Source organism: Camelus ferus, chromosome 26 (assembly GCF_009834535.1).
Source record: "Camelus ferus isolate YT-003-E chromosome 26, BCGSAC_Cfer_1.0, whole genome shotgun sequence".
Lineage (NCBI taxonomy): Eukaryota > Metazoa > Chordata > Mammalia > Artiodactyla > Camelidae > Camelus > Camelus ferus.
The window spans coordinates 22,787,608-22,810,445 of NC_045721.1; the positions used below are offsets into that span (position 1 = coordinate 22,787,608).

Sequence of the window (22,838 nt, forward strand, 5' to 3'; positions counted from 1 at the left end):
ATTAGCAAACCAAATGCAACAACACATAAAAAGGCCCATACACCATGGTCAAGGTGGATTCATTCCCGGGTCACCAGGGTGGTTCAACATATGCATGTCAATCAGTATGATACAGCACGCTGACAAAAGGAAACGCAAAAACCACATGATCATCCCAACAGACTCAGAAAAAGCATTTGATAAAATTTAACATCCATTCATGATAACCACCCTCACCAAAGTGGGTCCACAGGAAACATATCTCAACATAACAAAGGCCATTTATGACAGACCCACAGCCAACATAGTATTTTTCTCATTGTGAGTTACAATTCTGACTTTTCAGGGTCACCACACGTGACTAATGAGTTTTAAGTAATCCTTATTATGTTCTTCAACGTATTCTTTATGTCTTAATAGAGTCAATTGAGTTATTAGTACCTTAAGGAATTCTCTTTGATTTTCAAAATCTTCTTTTATCCTAACATCACAGAACATCATTAACTCAATCTTAACGTTTTATTAAAACGGGCCTCTTATGACAAATCAACATTCACGAATGTCATCACGCATCAGACATTTTACGCATCTTATAACAAGAAGCCAGGTCTCGGGGAGAAGGAGCAGCCTGCTGAAGGATCCTCTCAGGGGCAGACCTGAGACGCCAAGGTCTGTGTGAGTGAAAACTCCAGCTCTTTCCCAGTCAGGCTACCCTCCGAGGTGACAAGGAAGGAAGGAGGAGCGAAGACAACAGAACTAGAGAAGGAGGCGGGGGCGCTTCGGAAGAAATCATTTCTTTCTCTTTTGAATGCCCAGGATGCTTTACCTGTAATTATTTAAACCCTCTCATCTCTCCTAACAAACATTAATTTTAATTATAATAAGATACGTACCATTACTGAGTATTATTACTTTGTCCCCAAGTACTTTTAAAAGGCGTCGCATGCATTCATACATTGAATTTGCACAGCACATTTATGAGGTGGCTGTAATTATAATTCTCAGTTTACCAGTGAAGGAGGAAAAAAGACTGCGTGGCCAGCCGTGATCACACGTGGCACACAGGAGCAATGCCGCCACTAGTTTTTTAACAAATCAGTGAATCACTAAACACTCGAATCTTTGACTATTACTGTATCAGCAGGGAGAGAAGTCCTCTCTCTAAACAGCAGACGTGCTTTCTGGTATATTTCACATCCTCATGCTTTTCTAACTTTTTCAGTATTAATCGCAATACGATTGTTGAGGAAAAGTAAAATATATTTTGAAAATTCTAACATGTGAACTAGGAAACAGTTCAGAAAATTATGTTAATTCTTATTAGTCACGTACAGCACTTTTGAGTTAACCATTTATTTCTTACTCCTTTTCAGCACATTTATAACCTGACTTTATTCAGTTTCCTTTTCAAATCTCAGGGAATGTCTTGAGTACTTCTTGGTTTCCCGTGATGCTGTGAATTCTCGGGCGGATGACTAAAGTTTAGGGAGGCCGGCTTACTAGCCAGAAATCACACCTGAGCCACCGAAGTTTAGGACCAGAGCCTGAGGCTCTCTTGATCCTGCATTTCCTCTCACCCAACAACCACGAAGATTCATGACCTCCAGGAAAAGCAATGCAACCACAAAACGTAGCAATTACTTCATTCATCTCTTGGCTGAGGAACTGAATCGTGGACTTCAAGGATCACAATTCAATAATCAAAGGACATAAAGAGATGAACAGCCCTTTGCCTTAAAAAGGTAAAACTGAAATAAAGGCTTAAATAGGAAAACCAGGAATTGCCGGAACACTCCTGGCTTACCTTGGCGTGTCTGTGGCCTTTTCCATCCTGTTCCTCACGTTCCAGAGAGACTATTCTTCATCTTGTACTTTTCCTCAGACGTCGTATCCTTGAAAGAACAAATTTAAAAAGTACACTGTGGTGTGTCCCTTTTACTTTATTTTAATTTAAGTTAATTTGATGCAGTTCAAATGTACGTTATTAAAAATGTAGGAAGCTTTTTTAAAAAAAATAAGCAAGAGTTAAGTTCAAAACTTTTAAGAACATCAACAAAAGACCCTCATACCAACCCTCTGGCAAAAAGTAAATAAATGACTAAACCAGTTGCTTAGACAACGGAACACCTGACTGAATAGACATGCACGCATAACCATGAGAATAACCTTCTTTGCGGTGTCAAAAGACTTGGGTATTTAGCATCCGTTTTTATTTCACGTTGAAACTTTGATTATTTTTCTATAGTCTTCTTTAATTTACCTATTTTTCTTGAAAGATATCCACCTCAGTAAAACATGCAACATTTTAGCTGATGATCACTTGGTAGATTAAAAAGATAAAGTATACTTTGACAATTATACAGATTTAAAAATAGACTATCATGTCCTCTACCTTTTAAAAACTTATGCTTTTAATCATGTCTAACATACATTTTCTTGTCGATTGCCCTTAACAATCCCCATAACTCCCCTTTATATGTTAGCCTTTCGAGCACAAGAATTTTTCCTGGATTCCCTCAGCCTCTGGTACAGTATCTGACTCAATGCGTGTGTTCAATAATTGTTCTGTGATTGTTATTTATAAATGGAGTCCAAGTGCTTTAGTTTGTACATAAACTATGTTGTTATTATTCCTAATCATTTCTTTCAGGACATATTTAATCATGTCTTCATATTATTCATTTATTATTCAACAAGTATTTTAAAAAAATTTGGGTGAGGAACGGACTCTTCTTAATGAAGTAACAGCAGCCGTCCAGTCTGCCGCGTCTGCGCTAATCTTCCTGACTGTGGCTAAGCCTTTGCACTCTTAAATTCCAAGCATACGTCAGATCCACTGGCTGGGGTCTGAGCTGCGGCCTCTCTCTAGCTTGTACCGTCATCTTGTCATCAAGGTCTGGGACGGCAAAGTTCAGAGCTAAGTGGAAAGAAAGTCTCTCGTTAATTAAGTAACATATAAATACCAGCTTTCAGAGCGGCTTACTCTCTGAAGACAGTAGATTTCAGAAGCATCTGGAGCCTTGAGTCTCATTTATTTTGCTTAGTACGTGCCAGTAGTCTGAGCTCTTGTTTCCTCCTCTGCAAAAAGTATCCGTATCTAGCTAATGCAAGGCTGCTGTGCTAATGAGTCTGTGAATACGCGAAAACACTAAGAAACTATAAAGTGATGTTAATATAAGGATTGGCAAATTATCACCTGTGGTCCAACTGCCTGCTTTTGTAAATAACATTTTATTGGATCACAGGCATCCTGGCTGATTTTTGCATTTTCCATGGTATCCTTCGGCTAGAACAGCATGACTGAGTAGTTGCAACAAAGACCTTGGGCTTGCAAAGCCTAAAATATTTACTATTTGGTCTTTTAAGAAAAACTGTTGACTCCTCCTAACAATATTAATACTAATACTTTTACCACAAATAATAACAGCAACAAAAGTCAATCTGTACAACTCTAATTCAAAATATTAGAAATACTTATCCAGGGGTGATGCACTGTTTATCTCTTTAGGAAATGAAATACAGTTGATTTTGCTAACAGATCGATGAAGTCAAACAGCAAGTTTTTATTTCAATATACCCAACCTTAAATTTACCTTCACATCAATGTGTTTGCTTTCTAATCTCTCGAATGACAATGAGAGCTTATTAAGTTCTCAATTTCACGCCCAGGTGTTTAATGTTTATACTATACGGTTTAATACTGATTATAAAGTTAGAAAGCATGCTGACCTTAGTACATAATCATAAAGATAAATTTAAGTATATTTATACTTAAATTGTGGGACACTGAACAGATGTCATCTATATTGACTTAAGTAAAACACTACAGATTAACATTTGCAAGTTTTAAAATTTCAGAAATGAGAATCAGTTAGGTCCCTTGATTTAAGGTAATTAGAGAAATGCATCCATTTTATTAGATGTCTGAATTGGACGCAATTTGAAGCCAGTAATGGCCAAGCAAGAAACCATATCAAAAATAATCTATTGGCCACACAGTACCATAAAGACATCCTTTGTAAAGTGAAGAGCCAGAGGAAGTTTTATTACATGTAAAAGCTAGTTGTATAACTGAAAAAGTCATTCTCTCTCTTTTTTTGCAAAGAAAAAGCCTAAAGTCTGATGAGAGAATTGTAATTTACAGAGCTAGCATTAAGCCAGGGTAAACAGGTATTACTGAGTCTCATGATTACACACAAAAATTACATATAACTGATTATCCTTGAAATATACAGTACACACGAGACTACAAATTCAGTATTGCAAATCAGCTGAACCATCATCTCCCACGTTTGCAGCTGTGTAGTTGATTCAAGAAAATCAGGTCCACAATTTTCTCTTTCGTTTTCCTTTCAGACATTGAGTAAGTGTGATAAATAGGTTTCTGTTTCATTTCATTTCCAGGATGTGATCTTCAAAGCCACAAACCCACCGAAAGGAGAAATGACTTTATACCACTAATTCTGGTTGTTTTTGCAGACTTAATCCTGGAAATAGGGGTTGCTGATGGGCAAGTCACAGCCTGGATTTAACCCACAGGTATGCTTTCTTTAACCAGCATAATATTTTAGAAATTGGGAAATTTTGTGAATCATTATTCCTAATTCTTCCCTTCTCCTGAAAATTAAAAAAAAAAAAAAAACTTTCAATATGGATCCACAGCCCCGTGTGGTAACAACAAGCAGCTGGGTGTAATTAGATCTGCTACAACCTCCACCGTTTCTGTTACCTTATATCCAGTGCTTGTCACTCGTTCAAACCGCCTGTAGCGACTTGAGTCTGAGACTCTTGCAGTACAATATCTACACTTTTCGATCGGGCTGCGTTTTTCCGTGACTAGCCCCTAGCGCAATGAGACCATAGCGATTAACCATTTCCTTACATATTTAATTGGCACTTCCTGTTTGCTTCCTTGTCAATTTTATATCGACTAACTAGATTCAAGCAGCATGTGACACTTAAGAGTGTAAGACTGTAAGGTAGGAGACTGAGATCGTTTCATGGATGACGAAAACTGAAACACAATTAGAGTCTGAGCTAGAATGTGCCCTCTGGTCACTTGTCCCTGAAGCCTGAAATCTTAACACAGACACTGTCTGTAGGCCTCTGGTTTGGTCTGTTGCCAACCTGACCTGCGTAGACAATTCCTGGGGCAAAATTGTGATCGGACTTTGCTGCAATCTTAAATTTTAAGTACTGAACCTCTTCGATGCCTAGAGTTTAAGCTGAAATATCATCATTATAAATTATAATAATCAGTTCAAATCACACAGTAATGCCTTTCAATGGACACTAAATTTTTATTGTTAGTTTTTAAAGAATGTGTATAATGCTAAAATTGGTGTTTATCTGAAGGTGGTTAAAACTTCTTGTAATAAATATATGCAACACGCAAAAATAATATATACCTGATTTTCTTACCTCTATAATCCTTAATCTACCCCTTTTTACTTCTGTATTTCTTACATTGTTTGAGATGATAAACAGAAATGATGTTGAAAGATACTTGTTCAAGTTTTACAAAACCAAAGAGTTGTATCAAGCTTTATTCATTCTCCTTAGCACAGTTTCTCTTATTACATTGCGTGATAATTAAATGCATTAAAATTCTGCTCTCTGATCTGTTTTTTAATTTATCATCCTAGTTTTCTTAGTTTAGCATAAATGAGCTTTATTTCATTTTAAAATTTCCTTTCTGACACATTATCTATAAATCAAGCATGCTGCTACCAGATGGAAATTATTTCAATAATGTACAGATGTAAATCTTTAAGAAAAATTCAAATTCCTAAGAGAATTATTGGGAAATGTAAATTTATTATAAAAATCCAAACCACACACAATTAGGTACAAGATGCTTTTCTCAAAACAAATACACGTACAATCACATGCAAATCCTATTTTCAAAGATAATTTATATAATTTTTATATTCTTGCTACAGATATTAAAGATTTTTCTGTCACTCAATAATCTGTCATATCCATCTCTCCACATTAAAGTATATAGATCTAGTTTATGCTTAATGGCCACACAGCATGTAATTGCATGATAAACCTAAATTTATATAACCACCTCTGGTAAAATATGGGTTATCTGTTCCTTTCTTTTCTTTTTTTTGGCTATTACAAAATTTAAGTGAATATATTTGTATATACATCCTTCACACCTGTATGAAGTAAAATGAGGATGGATTTTCAGAAGAAGAATGTCTAGGTCAGACCTTCAGCAAGTAAACAGGATAATTTAAAAATGACCTATGACAATACTGTATTAGTTACACTTTTACTGTCTCAGCATTGAGAATAGAGGACGTCTGTCTTTCCATACTTTTGTGGACACTGAGTATTATCAGTTATTTAAAATTTGGGGCTTCGTTTAATCAATCAGTTTGTGTCATCTGTATTTTTCACCTGAGATAAAGATTTTAGCATATTTTTCTTTCTCACAATAAGACATTTAAAACAACCAAATATGAGGAATCATCACCAAATGCTGTATCTTAAAAAGTGACAAATACTAATCCATAAAGAAAACTGCCACTGTCTGGTTTAAACATTCTGACCAAACCATTGACTAGTTTAACTCATTTCATAACCCGTTTCCCACCGTTTAGACACAATAATTTGTGTCCTTTGAAACACATGCCGCTCCCGTTAGCATTGGCAAGATCATTTCGAATGTACTCAAATGGTGTCAAAGATCTGGAAAAGTTCCTTTGCCTCCTCCGACTTGACCAAATAAATGCTTTTGTTTCCATCTTTCAGTTACTCTCTCTCAATCCACCAAAGAAATTTTAGTCATTTATCTGTGAGGTTTCAGGTGAGAAGATGGAATTTACTGTTTTTCAATAGATAAGAATTAATTCCCTCCCCGTTTTTTTAAAGAAAAGATTTTTATCTACTGTGTAATTCTTCCATTACACTAAATTTAAATGAACTAGAATGACAGTGAATTATTTTCTGAAGATATTCTTTTTAAGGACTTAACAGTAAAAATCTCTCTTAGCTATGGAATCTTGGTAAATAAATTCTCTAGAATTATTTCAGAAGGCTTTCCATACCAAAAATAATAAGATATTAAAATTTTTCTGAAGACATAAAGAAAATAAACAATAAGTACAAAATAAAATCAAAAGCTGCTAAATATGGCACTTATCCTTGGGAACAAGATGTGTTAAATAATTTCAGGCATTGTCAAAAAACTGTTTTGAGCAGAAAGCACTATTTCTCTTAATATTTTATTAATTTATTATTGTATTATTTAATTTGGGAGGGGGGTAATTAGGTTTATTTATTTTTAAGAGGAGATACTGGGGATTGAACCCGGGACCTCATGCATGCTAAGCATGTGCTCTACCACTTGAGCTATACCCTCCCCTCTTCAGAAAGCACTATTTCTCAGAACAGTTCCTGGACATGGAAATAATTCAGTGACATAGTAGTCCCAATAAGAATCAGATAGAAAAATAGAATATCACTTTAGTAAAGTCAAGCCATTGGTGCAAGATTTCTGATCTTCACTTTCCTGAAAATAAAGTATGTGTTTTAAATGTGTGTTCATTTGTCCAACACAGCATTCCAAATGTTTTTCACCATATCCATGCAGGTGCTTCTCAAAACCACCTTGCCACTTCATGTTTAAATTCATTTGCTCCTACATACATCTCATTTCGAAAAAGCCTTAAAGGGTTGTCTTTTAGTCAAAAATGTAAATTTACAAGTACAACTAATTAAGCTTTTTCTGTCTCATTTTTTTCTAAACTTCTGCGAGTTGTTCAAATCTGTTCTGTTTAACAGGAAAAATGAGAAGGCCTCATGAGTAGCCAATGGCCAACTTTTAATAAACTACAAGTTGCTTTCAAAAATCATTTTATGACACACCGCAGAGAATTTTTGAAGCCACACCAAGAGTGCTAAGAAACTTAAAACAAAACAAAACAACATACTGTGGAAGAAGTCAAAGAATGGTATTTGCTGTCCCCCACGTAAGGGGTTCCATAATACAGAACAGTCACTCACTACGGCACATACAAATTTCTGCTTTATTATGCAAAGTAATTTCAAAAAACCCTCTAACTTCACCTCATCCTTGAACTAAAACACTTACTTGCAGAAATAATTATTTTTTCCAAACAAAAGTAATTGAATAAAAATAAGATTCAACATATTCAACTGTGGATGGACCTCAACCTTGATTTTTAAATGAATATTATCTTACTTTCCCCTGTTAAAAACTCCTGGGGAAACTCCCATCTAATCTTGAGAATATGTCCAAACTAAATTTTTATGTAAATGCTAGGCCGAACCCTCAGAAATCAAACTCCAGGTCAAAGATACTGAGTTATGGGCACCCCAGTGCTTTCTGAGTTACCCAAAGAGGGTAACCAACGTTCTTCTGGAACACACCCACCAAGAAGCTGTTCCCCTCCAGCACTTGGCTTTCCCTCTCTCATTTGTAGACTTAATCACTTCAGATTGGTGTTTGTATTTTGTTTCTGCATTTGACTCTTGGCAAATACTCAGGATTTTAGCTTGAGCTTATTTTCAGAGATATGATCATGGAAAATTCAACAGGGTGGTTAAAAACTCAGGCTTAATTCAAAGAGATCTAAATTTACATTCTAGGCATGTTATTTACTAATACAATCTTTGGCAATATATATATATAGTTGGTCTGAGTAAAGCTTCTTCGTGTAGAATATGTTACATTACAGGAGGGCTTTAAAGATTAAATGGGAAACACATGTGAATCATTGGCTTCGTGCTGAGAATATATTAAGTGCTCGGTAAATATAGCTACGAGCATTGTTTTTATGAACTATCGTGGGTAAACTGCAACACCTAATTGTGGCCACACTGGACCCATGTCTCAGGACCAGTCCCCTGGTTTCCCTCTCTCCCCACCCCCTGAATGCGGCAGTGAGGAGAGGCAGACAAAGGGACTGAAAGGTGCTGTGGGCCCAGCACCTTTGGCGCACATAACAGGCACTCATCTAACATGTATAAAGGGAGGGTCATAATTTCCCCTCCTTAATTGACTCTAAATGTGCGGTTGGAAAGGAATAATAAAAATGATGATTCCCTTGGCACTTTATTTACTGCTTTTAAAATGCATCCCATTGTAGAAAATGTATACAGGACAATTTTGTATCATACAAAGAAATGTCATGAGTTCATGTACAGCGTGGAATTTTCCTTTAAATAAGTCTGTGGTTGGCTGTAAACTATAGGAGAACATGCTATGAATGCTAAATCCTGGCTATAAGACAAAAGAAAACCAGGAATGTTACATAATGCTGCTGGTTAACCTTAAAAGTCATTATCTACACTTCAGAGTAAAGTAAAAAAGTTAAGCCAATCCAATAAATTGACACTAGATAATTCACCTTCTAAAGGATTTGAAAAAAATTTAGTTTCTGACCTAGAGTGGTCAATGACGAATAGTCTTTAAAACAAGATCAAAGAGTGACTGTTTTATATTTTGAGAGAACTGTAGATTGTCTTTGACTTTGAAAAATAAATCTTGAGCCTTTTGGAAAAAGGAAAAGTTGGATCAATTCCTGACATCAGACACCAAAATATTCCAAGTGGATAAAGTAATTAAATGCAAAAAGTGCAACTTAAAGTATGCCAGGAGTAACAACACGTGTGAAACTTTCCGTAGCTTGTGAATGGCCTATCTTTGACTCAAAATCAACAGACAATAGAGTAAAGCTACATAATACGATGTTACAAAAACTGACGGTATTTAAAAATCTTGGCATGGCAAATAGGACCATACATAAAATAGAAAGACAAATATGAAACTGAAAAAAATATTTGCAATGTATATCACAGACCCAATGTTAATATGCCTAATATATAAAGACCCTCAGATAAGAGAAGAAAAAGATCAATGTGTTTAGAACAATGAACTAGAATAATTATCAGTTAGTTCACATAAAAATGTAAATGGCTTCAAGATGTCAAAAAAGTATATATGCATGAAACTGTTAACTCAACAGTTCCATTTTTGGAAAACTACTCCAGCTATGCCCTGCCAAACAGGAAGAGATTTATACTCATGGCCAGTTACTAAATGACTAATACTAATAGAAGAAGACTGGCAACAATCCACCCGTCCATCAGCAGGAGATTATGAAATAAACTGTGGATTATACAGCCCCATATGGAATACAAGGAATTTGTAAAAAGGAAACAAGAGAGAAATAGATATATAAGCCACTATTCATGTAAGTAAGGGAAAAACTTGATTGTATGTGTGTTTGGATTTTTAATTCAACAAATAATGAAAGAATAGATAATTTTTTTTAAAAAGGTTTAAAGCAAGAGGCAAGGAATAGGGTGGATATGATGAGAGACGCTAGACGTTTTAGACCATATCTTGCTTTATAGATTTGACTTTGTAAATATATAAAAATTTTTACAGAACCGTAAGACAATTTTAAAAATCTCCTCTAAAACAATCTATTATAAAATGAAAAAAAGGAAAGTAAATAGGTATTCAGTTAGCGACAGAGTGATTATAATGATGTTAAAACATAACAATCTGACTAGACATTGCCAAAGGGATATAACTTGAAGGTCAAAAAAATCCTGGGAAAAAAACTTAAACTATTTTCAGTAATCAATTTTTGCAAGTGGTGTTGGTATTTTTATTATGAGATTTTGTATGTATATTGTAGAGTGAAACATGAGTAATTTATGGTGTGCTAATTTTGGGTATTATTGAAAATTCAAATTCTCTGGGAAAAAGAAGAAAAAAATGCAAAATAAAAGAGGTTAAACAAAACTCCCATGGTCTTTGTTTTGAATTGCAAGTATCAATATAAACTACTGAAGTGTTTTATCTTAAAATTGTATTACCTAGCTCCCTCCAAAGAAGAAGTCTAGAAACAATGACCCACTCAATAACAAGGGGCTCTGATATCACCCAGACTTCATATCAAGTTCTAAGGTCTGCTTTTACTAAAACGAGCTAGGCATCCTTTAAAAAAAATGGATGACTCCAGGTCTTAGTCAAGAAATGGTCAAGAAAATCCTAGAACATCTTTCAGGACAGTTACCAAGAAAATTATAAAAGATTGACCTCCAGATGACAGGGAACTGAGTCATCCTTCTGAATAGCTGGTACATAAAGGGATATAATCAAACATTTATCCAGGCTTTCATATACATATGGTGCCACCAGAAAACCAAATAATAGATAAGGTAAAGCTTCTATTTTTTAGAAGTATTCCAATTAACAAATGAAAAAGGAATAACAGAATGAAAACAGCCTTGTTATGTACATACTGAAAGATCTTGGCATTGAGCATAAATATTTCTAACATCACAGAATAAGGCACTTATTATAAGTATCATTGGCCTCTTGATGAAAAATCACATTACCACTCACGATCCTACTCTTACCAAAGAATGAAGAAAACAGATCTAAGTGTGGCCACCTCTCCAGATCAGAGTCCAGGGAGGCATGTTAAACTACAGCACAGGGACATAATCAGTAACATTCAGACTGTGGGATGCTTTGCAGGATAACCTCCTGGCTTCTTCAACAATAAATTGCACATGAAAAAGAAAGAGAGAGAGAGGCAGAGATTAAGGAAAATTTAAAAGAGACGTGAGACACTGAATCATTATGAAATATTGACAGTATTTGAAACATTCCCCAATCCAATGTGGAAAAATGACTATATTCATGAGGTCACTGGAAATTTGAACACTGACCTGAAATTTATCAAAAAGTAATTATCATACATTTTAGGTAAATTAATTATTTTGCAATAGCATGAGAAAGTAATTCTTATCTTTTAGGTTTGCATATGGAAATATTTATGGATGGGATATTATAATCTGTGATTTGTTTTAAATAATATGGTTGTGGGGAAATGGTTGGTGGAAGAGATAAAACAAGATTGGCTCTGAAGTGATAACAGTTGAAGCTGGATGAAGAGTACATGTGTCTTCATTAGTCTGTATATTTTTGTATATGTTTGGCATTTTCCATAGTTAAAGTTAAAAATATATAATTTCATTCAGGTCTTTACCTCACAGGTAGCACTAATAAAATAAGCAAGTCCAATTTTTGCAGAAGAGTAAGTACCTTATGATTTGTTCTCTGCATAAGAAACTTTAGACTTTAGAGATAGATCTCTGACATGTCTGAAAATGAACAGAAACATTAAACACTAAATTACACCACTACTTTTCTTCTGAGTTTGTAATCAGTGCTATCATTCTTAGTATCACTCTAATTCACATGAAATAACCACGCTGTTTTAATGCATTTAAGTTTTTATAATACATTTTCAAAGTTCCCTGTGTTCTTTTGGACTTCTTCCAGGATGATGGTTGTAACTCATTCAAGAAGTCCCTGACAGCAACTTGTAGTCTTCAGTTACTGTTGGAACACCTTACCACGCGTAGAGATTTGGTTGTAACGCCCCAGACACTTTGACATTACTCCTGTTTCTTCATCTCTCTGTCTTCTCCTTTGTCAACATTTGATCCATAAACACATTTTTAAAGCAGTGTAAATTATAAAATAATATCTCAAAAGTCCTACAATAATTCATAGTTTCATCAACCATTCATGGTACATACACCGTGATGGTTACTCACTCCAGCCTCCAATGGGGATAAGATGGTTTCAGTGCACTGCACAATTCTGGCACACTTTCACTGAATGTACCCTTCTTTCTCAACTGAAACACACCCTGGAATGCATTTGAAAAAGTCTGTCATCGTTACCGCAAAGATCTGAAGCCAATTCACAGAATGCCATCCACTGTTAACAGTAAGAAATGTCTTGCATTGCCCTCACAACTGATATCAATACTTTATTGTGTCATTAATATAAGTGAAAACCTCTGCATCAAAAGATAATTTGGTTTAGTAATGTTCTGATGAAACAAAAAACAAAGTTCCTTAAGTGAAATTCTTAAAATTTCAGCTCTGTTTGCCCTGTCAATGATTACAATTCCCAAAAGAAAAAAATTAAGAATATTTTTATTCTTAAAAAAAATGTTGTTTGAGGAAAAAAAGAATCATTACCATTTGAAAGCGGTGCTGCACCAAGAGGTAGGAAACATGGATGCAATGCACCGTATTCATTCAAAGAGAAAATAAAAGGAACCTCCCCCAGCCATAAAACACACACACACACACACACACACACACACACACACACACACACACAAACAGGCAAAGAAACATGGTGAGGAAATTAGGCTGCTGATTCAAAGAACAGAAGTTTCAAACTGTGCTTTAATCTTTAGCAAAATAAGAAACCATCTTACTACATTAAAAACATAGAGGGTCTTCAATAGCATCTTCTGATCAAAACAGCCACAGATTATTGCAGTCACACTGTACTGCTTTGTGCTATTAAATCTAAACACCACTGAGTTTTTCAAAACAGTCTGCCTTTAAAATTCTTCCACCGACACTGATCTTCGTAGACACGGGCATCTAATAAGGCCCAGCAAAGTAGAGCTTTGTCCTTGTGAACTGCCGACTAATCTGAGCCTTACACAGTTGGATTTTACTAACGCTGCGTTAATAACACAGGAGTAAGTGCGTGGAGAAGGCAAGCCCGTCTGGCCACTGTTTATGGGAAAATGACAGATGGTTCTGCCTCCTGGTGTCTAATGTTAGAGAATTTATTTTGGCATTGTGGAACTGCTTAGGGGACAAAAACATACAATGTGGTTTACAAAGTTGTATATACAAATTATGCCATCATGTCTTTGGCACATTTGGCATTTGCCATGCAGTAGCAGGCTAAACTGAAAATATAAATTATATAGCTCAAGTTCTCTTACACAGCAAACAAAATCACTATGGTGATCTAACCTCACCATATTTCAAATAATAAGTTGGTGGGTTAACTGAAAATTGTCTAAATGCAACTCAATAATCAATACATCGAAAACAAATCACATTGCACGATAGCAACACAATGGAAATAAATATATATTGAAATTATGCACCAATAATATATTAGGTAAACTGATCCTAAACATTTAGATGCTGATATAAACCTTAATTTTCGAGATTAAACTTAATTTGGAATGTGATTTGTTTGGCTACTAAGTGTGGAAAGAGTCTGGAGGCTTGAAACCTCCTTGACTATCAGAAGCTGTCAATCCAATTTAAACTGGCGGATGTACTTTTACAGCTGGGGCACACTGGGCTCTTCAGGTCTGAATCTTTGGGAGGAAAATGGCACATAATACAGCAGACACGTTTGTGGAGCTGCTTTGTAGCACAGACAGACGCTAAAATGTTTTCTCCACACACTTCTACAATTGGGCAGCTTTCCCCTCAACCCCAATAAACCACATTGATTTGATGAGTGATTATGTCACTAAAGTTCACAGGGAAGAAAATAAAACATCATTTTTTTTTCACACAGCCTATCTCATGCTACGTGAAATTGTAAAATATTTACTCAGCAAGTTAACTTCTCAAGTTAATTATTGTTATAAAGCTGTTCAATGACACTGAAATCGTTCTGCAATTTTAAGATAACCTAACACATCGTCTAGACTTAAAACACTGAAAGATTTTTGTGCAAATTTTCCAGAATAGCTACCTGGAGACCATATTAATTATTGAATGCTAGTATAGTAAATGTACAGGTTTAATTAGAAATTTAAAGTTAAAAATGTTAGCTTTGTAAGCTCCAATTTGATATTTCATTTTGATGTCATCTTATAGATTTCTATTGATCATGGTGGAGGTTTTAGAAAGTCTGCAAGACTCTCTGAGTCATTTATATATTCTCTTCCCTCTGAATGTCGTTCACAGAAAGACCCAATGAAGCGTACTCTGTCGATCTCCATGGATTAGCAGTGCAGAATCCTGAGACAACACACAGATAACATCCCAAGGTTTGTTTGGAGAAGAGCTGAACTGAGGTCACTTTCCAAAACAACCAACTGCTCTCCATGACCCTGAAAGGTTAGAGTTTAGGAATTTCCTACAGAGACGGTGTTTTGTCTAGCATTTCTTTTAAAAGTATCAAAGGACTCAACTAGCAATAGTAAAACTGTCTTAATCAAAGATGTGAAAAGGGTGTGAGTTTTACAACATATATTGTGAATGAGAGGGGAAGGAAAAGGCAGACAGCAATTAGGAATCATAAACAAAAGAAAAATGCTTACGTTTATGCTAAACACAAGTCAAGTAGGTTATATGGTTCTGTTTATCGTATTTGCTTCTTATTCATTTGCAATAATTTATCTCTTAACTGTAGTAGAATAGTTTGGGGTAAAATATTATAAACATAAAGGATGCTCCTGCCAGCAGCTAACATTTTCTCCTGAACTTACTGTAACTCAGTTAGTAATATCTGTGCTTGGTAATATTTGTGTATATCACATGAAACATCCGTAGAATGAATCTCAAATCCCCTAAATCCATTATAATGCCATAGCGATGCCCCAGCAAAGCTTCCACTGCACGCACTTTTTTCTTCCTTCCTTCCTTTCTCTCTTTCTTCCTTCCTTTCCTTCTTCCTTTCAGTAGTAGTTTCTATGTGTTGAAATAGACCTGCCCAGAGATGATGGTCTGAACTAGACAGTCTCTTTAGCTTCCCTCTAATCTTATGGTTTAATCAGTAATCAGTAATTACACTCCATACATACAATACGTATTTAAATTAAGTCTATTTTTTGCCAATAAATGTACACTAAGCAAATGTCCTAAATTTTCCTATTCTGTCTGTGTTGCAAAATTCTCAGGTGATGGGTCAAACTCATCACTCAGAATTATCTGTGTGAGGAGGACTTTGTCCCAACTCCCTTCATGTTCGTGTTACTCTTGGATTCTATACCATGAAATTTAAGATGACGCACGCTCCCAGCTTTTACTGGGGTCATGTATGAATCTGGCAAGTAATACCATTATGTGCACTGAACAAATGAGTTGTACTGGGCAGTTAAAATGCCTGTGAATGCTGATGCTTTAAACAGGTGGCTATCATCACGGTAATAAAGGTGAAGGAATGTCAAGCGGACCAGGCGGAAACAAGTTGGAAGGAGTGAGATAACTTTTCTTTTTCTGGATGCTACACATACAAAAAATGTATTTTTTTCTATGTAATGAGTGATTTGTTATAATTTCTAATAACACAAAACCAAATACTTTAGCCAACTATGAATTATGCCTACATGTTCTGAGAAAAACTGTAGCTCCAGTCTTTAAAAAAAGGTGTTTGGGGCCACTTACATGAAGTTCATCAGGAAGGCTGAGCTAGTAGGTCATGCTGCCAGATAATCTGCGACTAACAAGGCTTAGTTTTACAGCACTTTATCTATGGATTACTGTCTAAGGGAAATATACTTTCTGGAAAAGGTCTTTTTTCCAGACTCTAAAACAGAGAAATGGGCCAACAAAAAGGAAGATGTTCCCAGAGCCTATCTCGGACAAATTGGTAGGCTCTCTTATTTAGGCCAAAAGCTTTTTGTAAATTTATGCTGAAAAAAGATTGGATAAATACTTACTAACAAGCACTTGATTATTGTCAGGAGATATATATATATATACATATATACACAGAGATCAATATCTGATATCATTGGGATCTGGTCAGGAAATGAGAGAAACGAAATAAAGCACAAATAGAAATATAATAAACAGAAAGCACTTGTGACCAAATGATACTTTGTCCCTGTTGGTGCTCCCAATGGCTGGGAGATCCTTTAAAATCAGAGACAACATGACACTCAGTAACTTACCAGACAAAAACTTGAAAAATATCTTTATATTAAACTGTAAAAATCTATATTAAACTTGAAAAAGTTCACTATATTTTGAGGTTAAGTTATCATGAAAATACGCTATTATGTTCCTAGTAGGTAAAATCTTGTTAGATAATATTTATTATCCTTGGTAGGTATCATCTAAATCTTTATTTTAAAAGGAGACGATTAAAGCAGATGAAATTTATAATTATTTATTAGTAGAGCAGAAATATTAATAATTACCTAGGGGTCATAAGAAAACAATTTTAAACTGGAATTTCAGAACAATGATGTTAAAAATTCCTAAATTCTTGTTTAATCTTTTTTTTTCTATTACTATCCACTAATCTAAGGATGTAAGTTTGTTCCTTATGGTTGGAAATTCGTAGCCTCTCGGAACTTCACTGACACTGACAAAAAGCTGGTGCCAAGCAATTCTCCTGCTGTATTGTATGCTCTTGTCACTCTGACGTTAGAGTCTCAAGGGCTTTCAGTGTCCTCAGACCCACTACCTACTAGTTCTTCATGTATAAAGCACAGTTAAGAATGTCTACTTCAGATAACTATAAATGAATTAAATGAAAACGTGGGTGTAAAACACAGTACCTGGACAGAAGAACCAGTGGCTAGTTGGAAGTTATTTGAATTATCATGATACTTTCTTTATCAGTAAGACCACCAATAACCTTGAATCCAAGAAGGTCAAAGCTTTAACCTCATGATAACTAAGTAATTATACTGAGTTGTGTCTAACCACACAGTCACTGATGTTCACAGATAACGTGAAACTTAAGAGGAAGAGCATAGCAGCTATCAATCCTCCTTCATCTCTAATTCTCTTGGCTTTATTTCTAAGATTTCTTACACACTTAACGACACTTCTGGGACATACAGATTCATCTCGTTTCTGAGACTATAATATACACTCACAGTTTCATCTGTCAGCTCTTTATTTTTCTTCTATCAGCTATTCCTCTTGAGTGTACAGAAGCATACCTCAGTTTGGCACATTTTCATACAAGTGTCTAAGAGGGAAGTTAACTTTCTAGTGAAAAAATTATTTAAAATCTAAATAATCTAAAAACAACACACACACACACACACACACACACACACACACACACACACACACACTCAAATCTAGGTGCACTACCATCCAAGTTCCTGCCTTTTCTCATCACCTTTCTCCCATCAACTCCAGATAATTCAGAATATTACATTTTTTTTTAATATCACTTAGATGGATGGCTCACAAGGGACATTGCATACATAGTTGCAAAGCGGCTTATTTTTTTCCAACATAACCTAGTCGAGCTTTTGTTGCTCATATGTAGACTTCATTATTATGGATTGGGAAACATTTTTTCCCTATAATTTACAAAAAAGTTTACTAAAACAGGTTTCAATTAGAACTATAATTGAAAAAGTAAAAGAAGAGTTAATGAAAATGTTGCAGAATCAATAAACTCAAAGAGGGAAACATAAAACCCTAACTATAAGTGTTCCTAGTACTTGTGGAATCCTAAAGGTCTTGCCTTCAGCAAAATTTGTGTGACAGGATATCACATGACAAGGAAGCAATGGAAAGATAAATTTAAAAAATATGTAGCCTGGATTGTAAAAACTAAAATTACAGTTTTGTGTAATCCTGGATCTTTAGTTTATCAAGCGCTACCATAAAATATCATTTTTTCCTGTCCAAGCTATACATATTTCTCAAAAATAAAACATTAACCTCGTGTATTAACCATGTAATTAAATTTTAAAAACTTTATTACCTATGTACAAAATAAGAAAATGACAATGCTACTTAAAAAAATGTTTAGCCCTTGATTTTAACTCTGTATAGATTATGAAGTCTGTGAGTAAAGACTGAATGAAAACACAAAAAAGTAAAAACAGGTTGAGTTCTCAATGACCCAGAATAGTGTATAAAGTTTTCTTTTCCCATCTTAATTTCTATTGGCATTATTATTATAATATAATGTAGTGTTATATTATAATGCTGTATTTATACTATAATACTATTTTTAATGGTTTTAAAGTTTTCATTTTTGAATATTTCCATTTTTAAAAGTTATCTCATCATAAATCTTAAGGAAGTATTACTCTACATAATTTGAGTCTGTGTCTATGAAGAGAAAGAAACAAAGTACATTTTGAGATAAATCAAGGAAAATTTTACTTATTGCTATGACAGTCATCTAGATATTTGAGGTGAGCACAATTTTTACAGTAAGGAATATGAATAATATTTACATATCTTCCCTTCATTTGATTGTTAAGAAAGCTGGGAGCAAAGCCAAAGAGAGAAAAAGACATCTGATCATTTGTTTCTCTGGTCTTCTGTTTTTGTTTCTGTTTTTAGTTAAGTCTTTAGAGACCTCATCATCCCTGTTTTTCAGGGAGGAGAAAAATAACACATACTTCTGCAGAAGCAGCTCAGAGGGTAAGTTGTTGTTTCTCCTTGTTAGTACGGAGGTCCTGAGCTACCTGGGCGCCTGGGAAAGCTATGTGCTCAGCAGACCTTTTGTACCACCTGAAATACCCTTGCTTACTCACGCAGGGCATAAAATTGTCTCATAGTTCAAAGCCAAAGCATGGCTTCTTCAAGTGTTAGCTTAGCTGGAGGATAATAAATTTCTCTGAACGTGTGCTAGATCTCAGGCAAGATATAGATGGTGTCGTTTTCCCTGGGCAGGAGGGACAAGTAGATTTATACAATTCCAAGCTGTGATTTTAGAGAAGTGTCTGTCTCCTCCCACCCAACTGCCATCCTGATCCGAGTCACCGGTAGCATGACTGTGTGGGCTGATGGCGCAGGTTTTGCTTTGACACGGGAAAGAGAAGAGACAAAGTCATGAAGTGAGAGACTCATGTTAGGAAATGCAGGTGGGACGAGGGGACCTGGCATAAGGACACCAAGGCGAAGAATGGAACAGATGCCCAGGAAGGTTAAGTATTAACAGATGCTCTGAGTAAGATAAGGAATTGGACTGGACTGGAGTTTCAGTGCAATATTTATGGGAAGGAGCTTGGGTTGGGGAAGGGCAGAGAGGGGCTGTGAGCACAGGGCTGAGGAATGCCCCCCCCAACCTTCTCCTCACCAGAGCACCACCTAGTAGTGTGTGCTGGGGAATGATGGGAGAGGAGGAGCCTCAAGGAAGCCTTCTGCTCCTTCTTCTAGAGACTTCTCTGAAAACTCCTGAAGCAGAATCATAGCCCACTTTTAGTTAAGTACCTAAGGCAGCACTTTCTTGAACTTAAAATATCATCACCCCATCTTATTTCCCTATTCAAATTTTCCCTTAAATCAAATTTCCTAATCTTTCTAAGTTGTATTCTGTTGTGTAATTTTTGATACGCTGCCTCAAGTCTCCTTTTTAAAGAGGTGGCAGATAAATAGATGAATGAGAGACAGATGACGGTGGATGAATATTTATACTCTCAAGCAGACTGCGTAGCCTACAAAATGCATGTAAATTAAAGATGGGAAGGACAGAAGGAGCAACAGTGGTCTTAAGGTGACTGAAAGATATTTTCCCTCCCATGCCCTCTCTTCCTCTTCCCTCCGTGCCATCACCAAACCCCATATTGCACAGCACAAAGTACTGGGGGCTAGAGGTCAAGGAAGATGAACAAACTAACAGTGAGAGAGACCAGGAGAGAAATATTTAACAGTGATAGTCAAAGTAGAGTAGGCTGGCTCATACGTAAGTCAAGAGTTGTGTGTCTGTGTGTTACACAAACAAATTTTCCTTGATTATCCATATAGATAAACAGCATATATTATATACTGATTATATATTATGTACAATACATACACAAACATAAAATCAGTTGAAAAGAGGTTCATGATGCTGGGAAGGGAGAAATGCAGCCAGGAAAGTGCTCTCTGGCCATCTTTCAAACCCAATCTTGACTAGTTGGCCGACATGTTATAAATAATTTATATCTCTCCCCAAAGCATTTGAGTCTTAAATTAGTTCTGCGCCTTGTAGTTACAAATTAGACATATCCAATGATACTCTTTTGCAGCCTCAAGCTCAGATTCTTGTTTGGGTGGTTAATAGGACTTAATATAGGAATATTAAAACAGTATGACAAAATATGTCTAAAAAAGGACTGCTAGTAGTAAATATTGTATCTCTTAGCATTGTTCTGGGATTTGGTACATTACAGAAGACCAGATTTCCCCAGGAAATAATTTAGAAATGCAATTCTTGGAAACAATAGCCTGAATTTAAAACTATAAAAGTCCCTGCCCAAATTACTATTAAATATCACAATTAAAATGATCTAAAATTGAATAACTGTCCTAAAACTAAATAGGCTATTATTTTATAAGTCAAGATAAATCACTGATTTAGAGATGATTTCACTCGAATGTTTTTGGTAAATCTTGTCATGGAAAGGAGTAGAAGCCAGACTGCTCAGTATCAATTTTCCAAATTACTGTAAAATTAGTGATTATAAATTAGTTTTTCCTTGGACTATTCATTTATTGTAACATCTTTCTAGACTTGTCACTAATATTTTCAGATCCAATTTCATTATGTTATCATTTAGTGAAATGTACTAGATTTATAATTCAGTAAGAATCTTTTGAAGTCCAGTTTTGTGTCAAAAATTACAGGAATACAAAAGGTAGAAGACACAGCTTCTGCCTTCCTTATTTTTTGTGACAGTTGTGATGCTTTGAATGCATAAACTAATTCAACGTAAGTTGTAATCAAAACAACTTAGGTTAAATAATACTTATGAATCAGCTTTTGCTGCCCATCATTCTGTAGTTAAGTATGCAGTCCACACAGATTTGTATTATTCTTAGAATCTCATCAAATATAAGGGAAATGAGCTCAGGTTGGTGAATTTCCATAGGACCACACCGACAGTAAGAGGGAAAGCTTCAAGTCTAGTGGGGTTTTTTTGGTTTGTTTGTTTTTTACTAAATTTATATTGCCTTCAATAGTAGAAAAAAGGATTAATTTACATTTGGGCTTAAAAAAATCAATCTGTTCTATTTTGAGTGCTATGGTTCAGAACTCTTCCTTTAAACATTTTCTTAAAATCCAAAAAATGGAAATAAAACATATTTCATGAGTTGGCATGGACATATGTCACATAATTTGCTTCTTCTTCTGCCCAGGATAGATGGCAATGTTGACAACACTCACTGAGACATAAACGCTGGACCCTTTTCTGCACACTTGTCTCAGTAAGCATGGCCAGAGACTCCCAAAAGGAACAGAGGACAAGGAGAGCTTAGAGTAACAGTGACAGAAGTTTCTGACATGACAATTTGTGAGGACCTGCACTGTACCTTCCACTTTTCCTATCTTAAAAATATTCTCTACTCATACTGACTGATAATGGAATTTAACTGAATGAAGTAAATGTGCATAAGGAGTTGTTAGTATAAACCCAAATAAATTTCAACTGCTTGTATTAACTTATGGATTTATTTTATAAAACAAATGTTACAATTCATATAAATTTTTTAAATTAAACAAATACAGTATTTTAAAAAATACACTCAACCCATAAGGAGTTAAGTGTACTCTCTGGGAATGTAAAAACTCAAGCAGGATAATGAATGTTTTCCTAACGAAGCTGAAGCGTCACAGGCACAGGCAGGATCTGAAAGCACAGAAACCAAATGGGGGCTTTTCCCTGCCTCACAGCTCTTCTCCACTGAACTCCATGGCTTTTGCAGTTTATGTCTAGTCCCTGAGTCCATCCGTCAAAGCCAGTATTAAAGATGTGCTGTCTGTTTTACACGTAAAAAGAGAAAAGCCAGGGGACAGGCTGGGTTCTATTCCATTCATCATTGATCAGAAGAGGGGTGTTTCTACACATAAAAGAATTTGAGGTAATCACAGTAAAACTAATCTTCTTCACATACTGCACAAAATCGTCCTTAGAATCAGGATCCGGAATGTTCTTCCTCCAGGGAACCGAACTAGACAAAATAATATGTTTTCATCAAGCATCTCTCATCATGGACACTACTCATATAGGAAAGCACAAGGCAGAATACCCTACTGCATAATTGTGTTCTGAGGCACATGGGGGTTAAAATGTTCTAAAAGTCATTATTCAATACACTTC

At 35.4% G+C, this 22,838-nt stretch overlaps 1 protein-coding gene across 6 annotated transcripts in view; it reads right to left on the reverse strand.

Annotated features, from left to right (window-relative positions):
- Positions 1–22,838, reverse strand: part of NEIL3 (nei like DNA glycosylase 3) — a 357,388-nt gene that overhangs the window by 256,476 nt on the left and 78,074 nt on the right. For all 6 annotated transcript variants that reach the window (XM_032468751.1, XM_032468753.1, XM_032468750.1 and 3 more), the window contains one exon: positions 1,784–1,871. The gene's annotated coding sequence lies outside the window, so the exon portion shown is untranslated. The remainder of the gene's footprint in view (positions 1–1,783; positions 1,872–22,838) is intronic.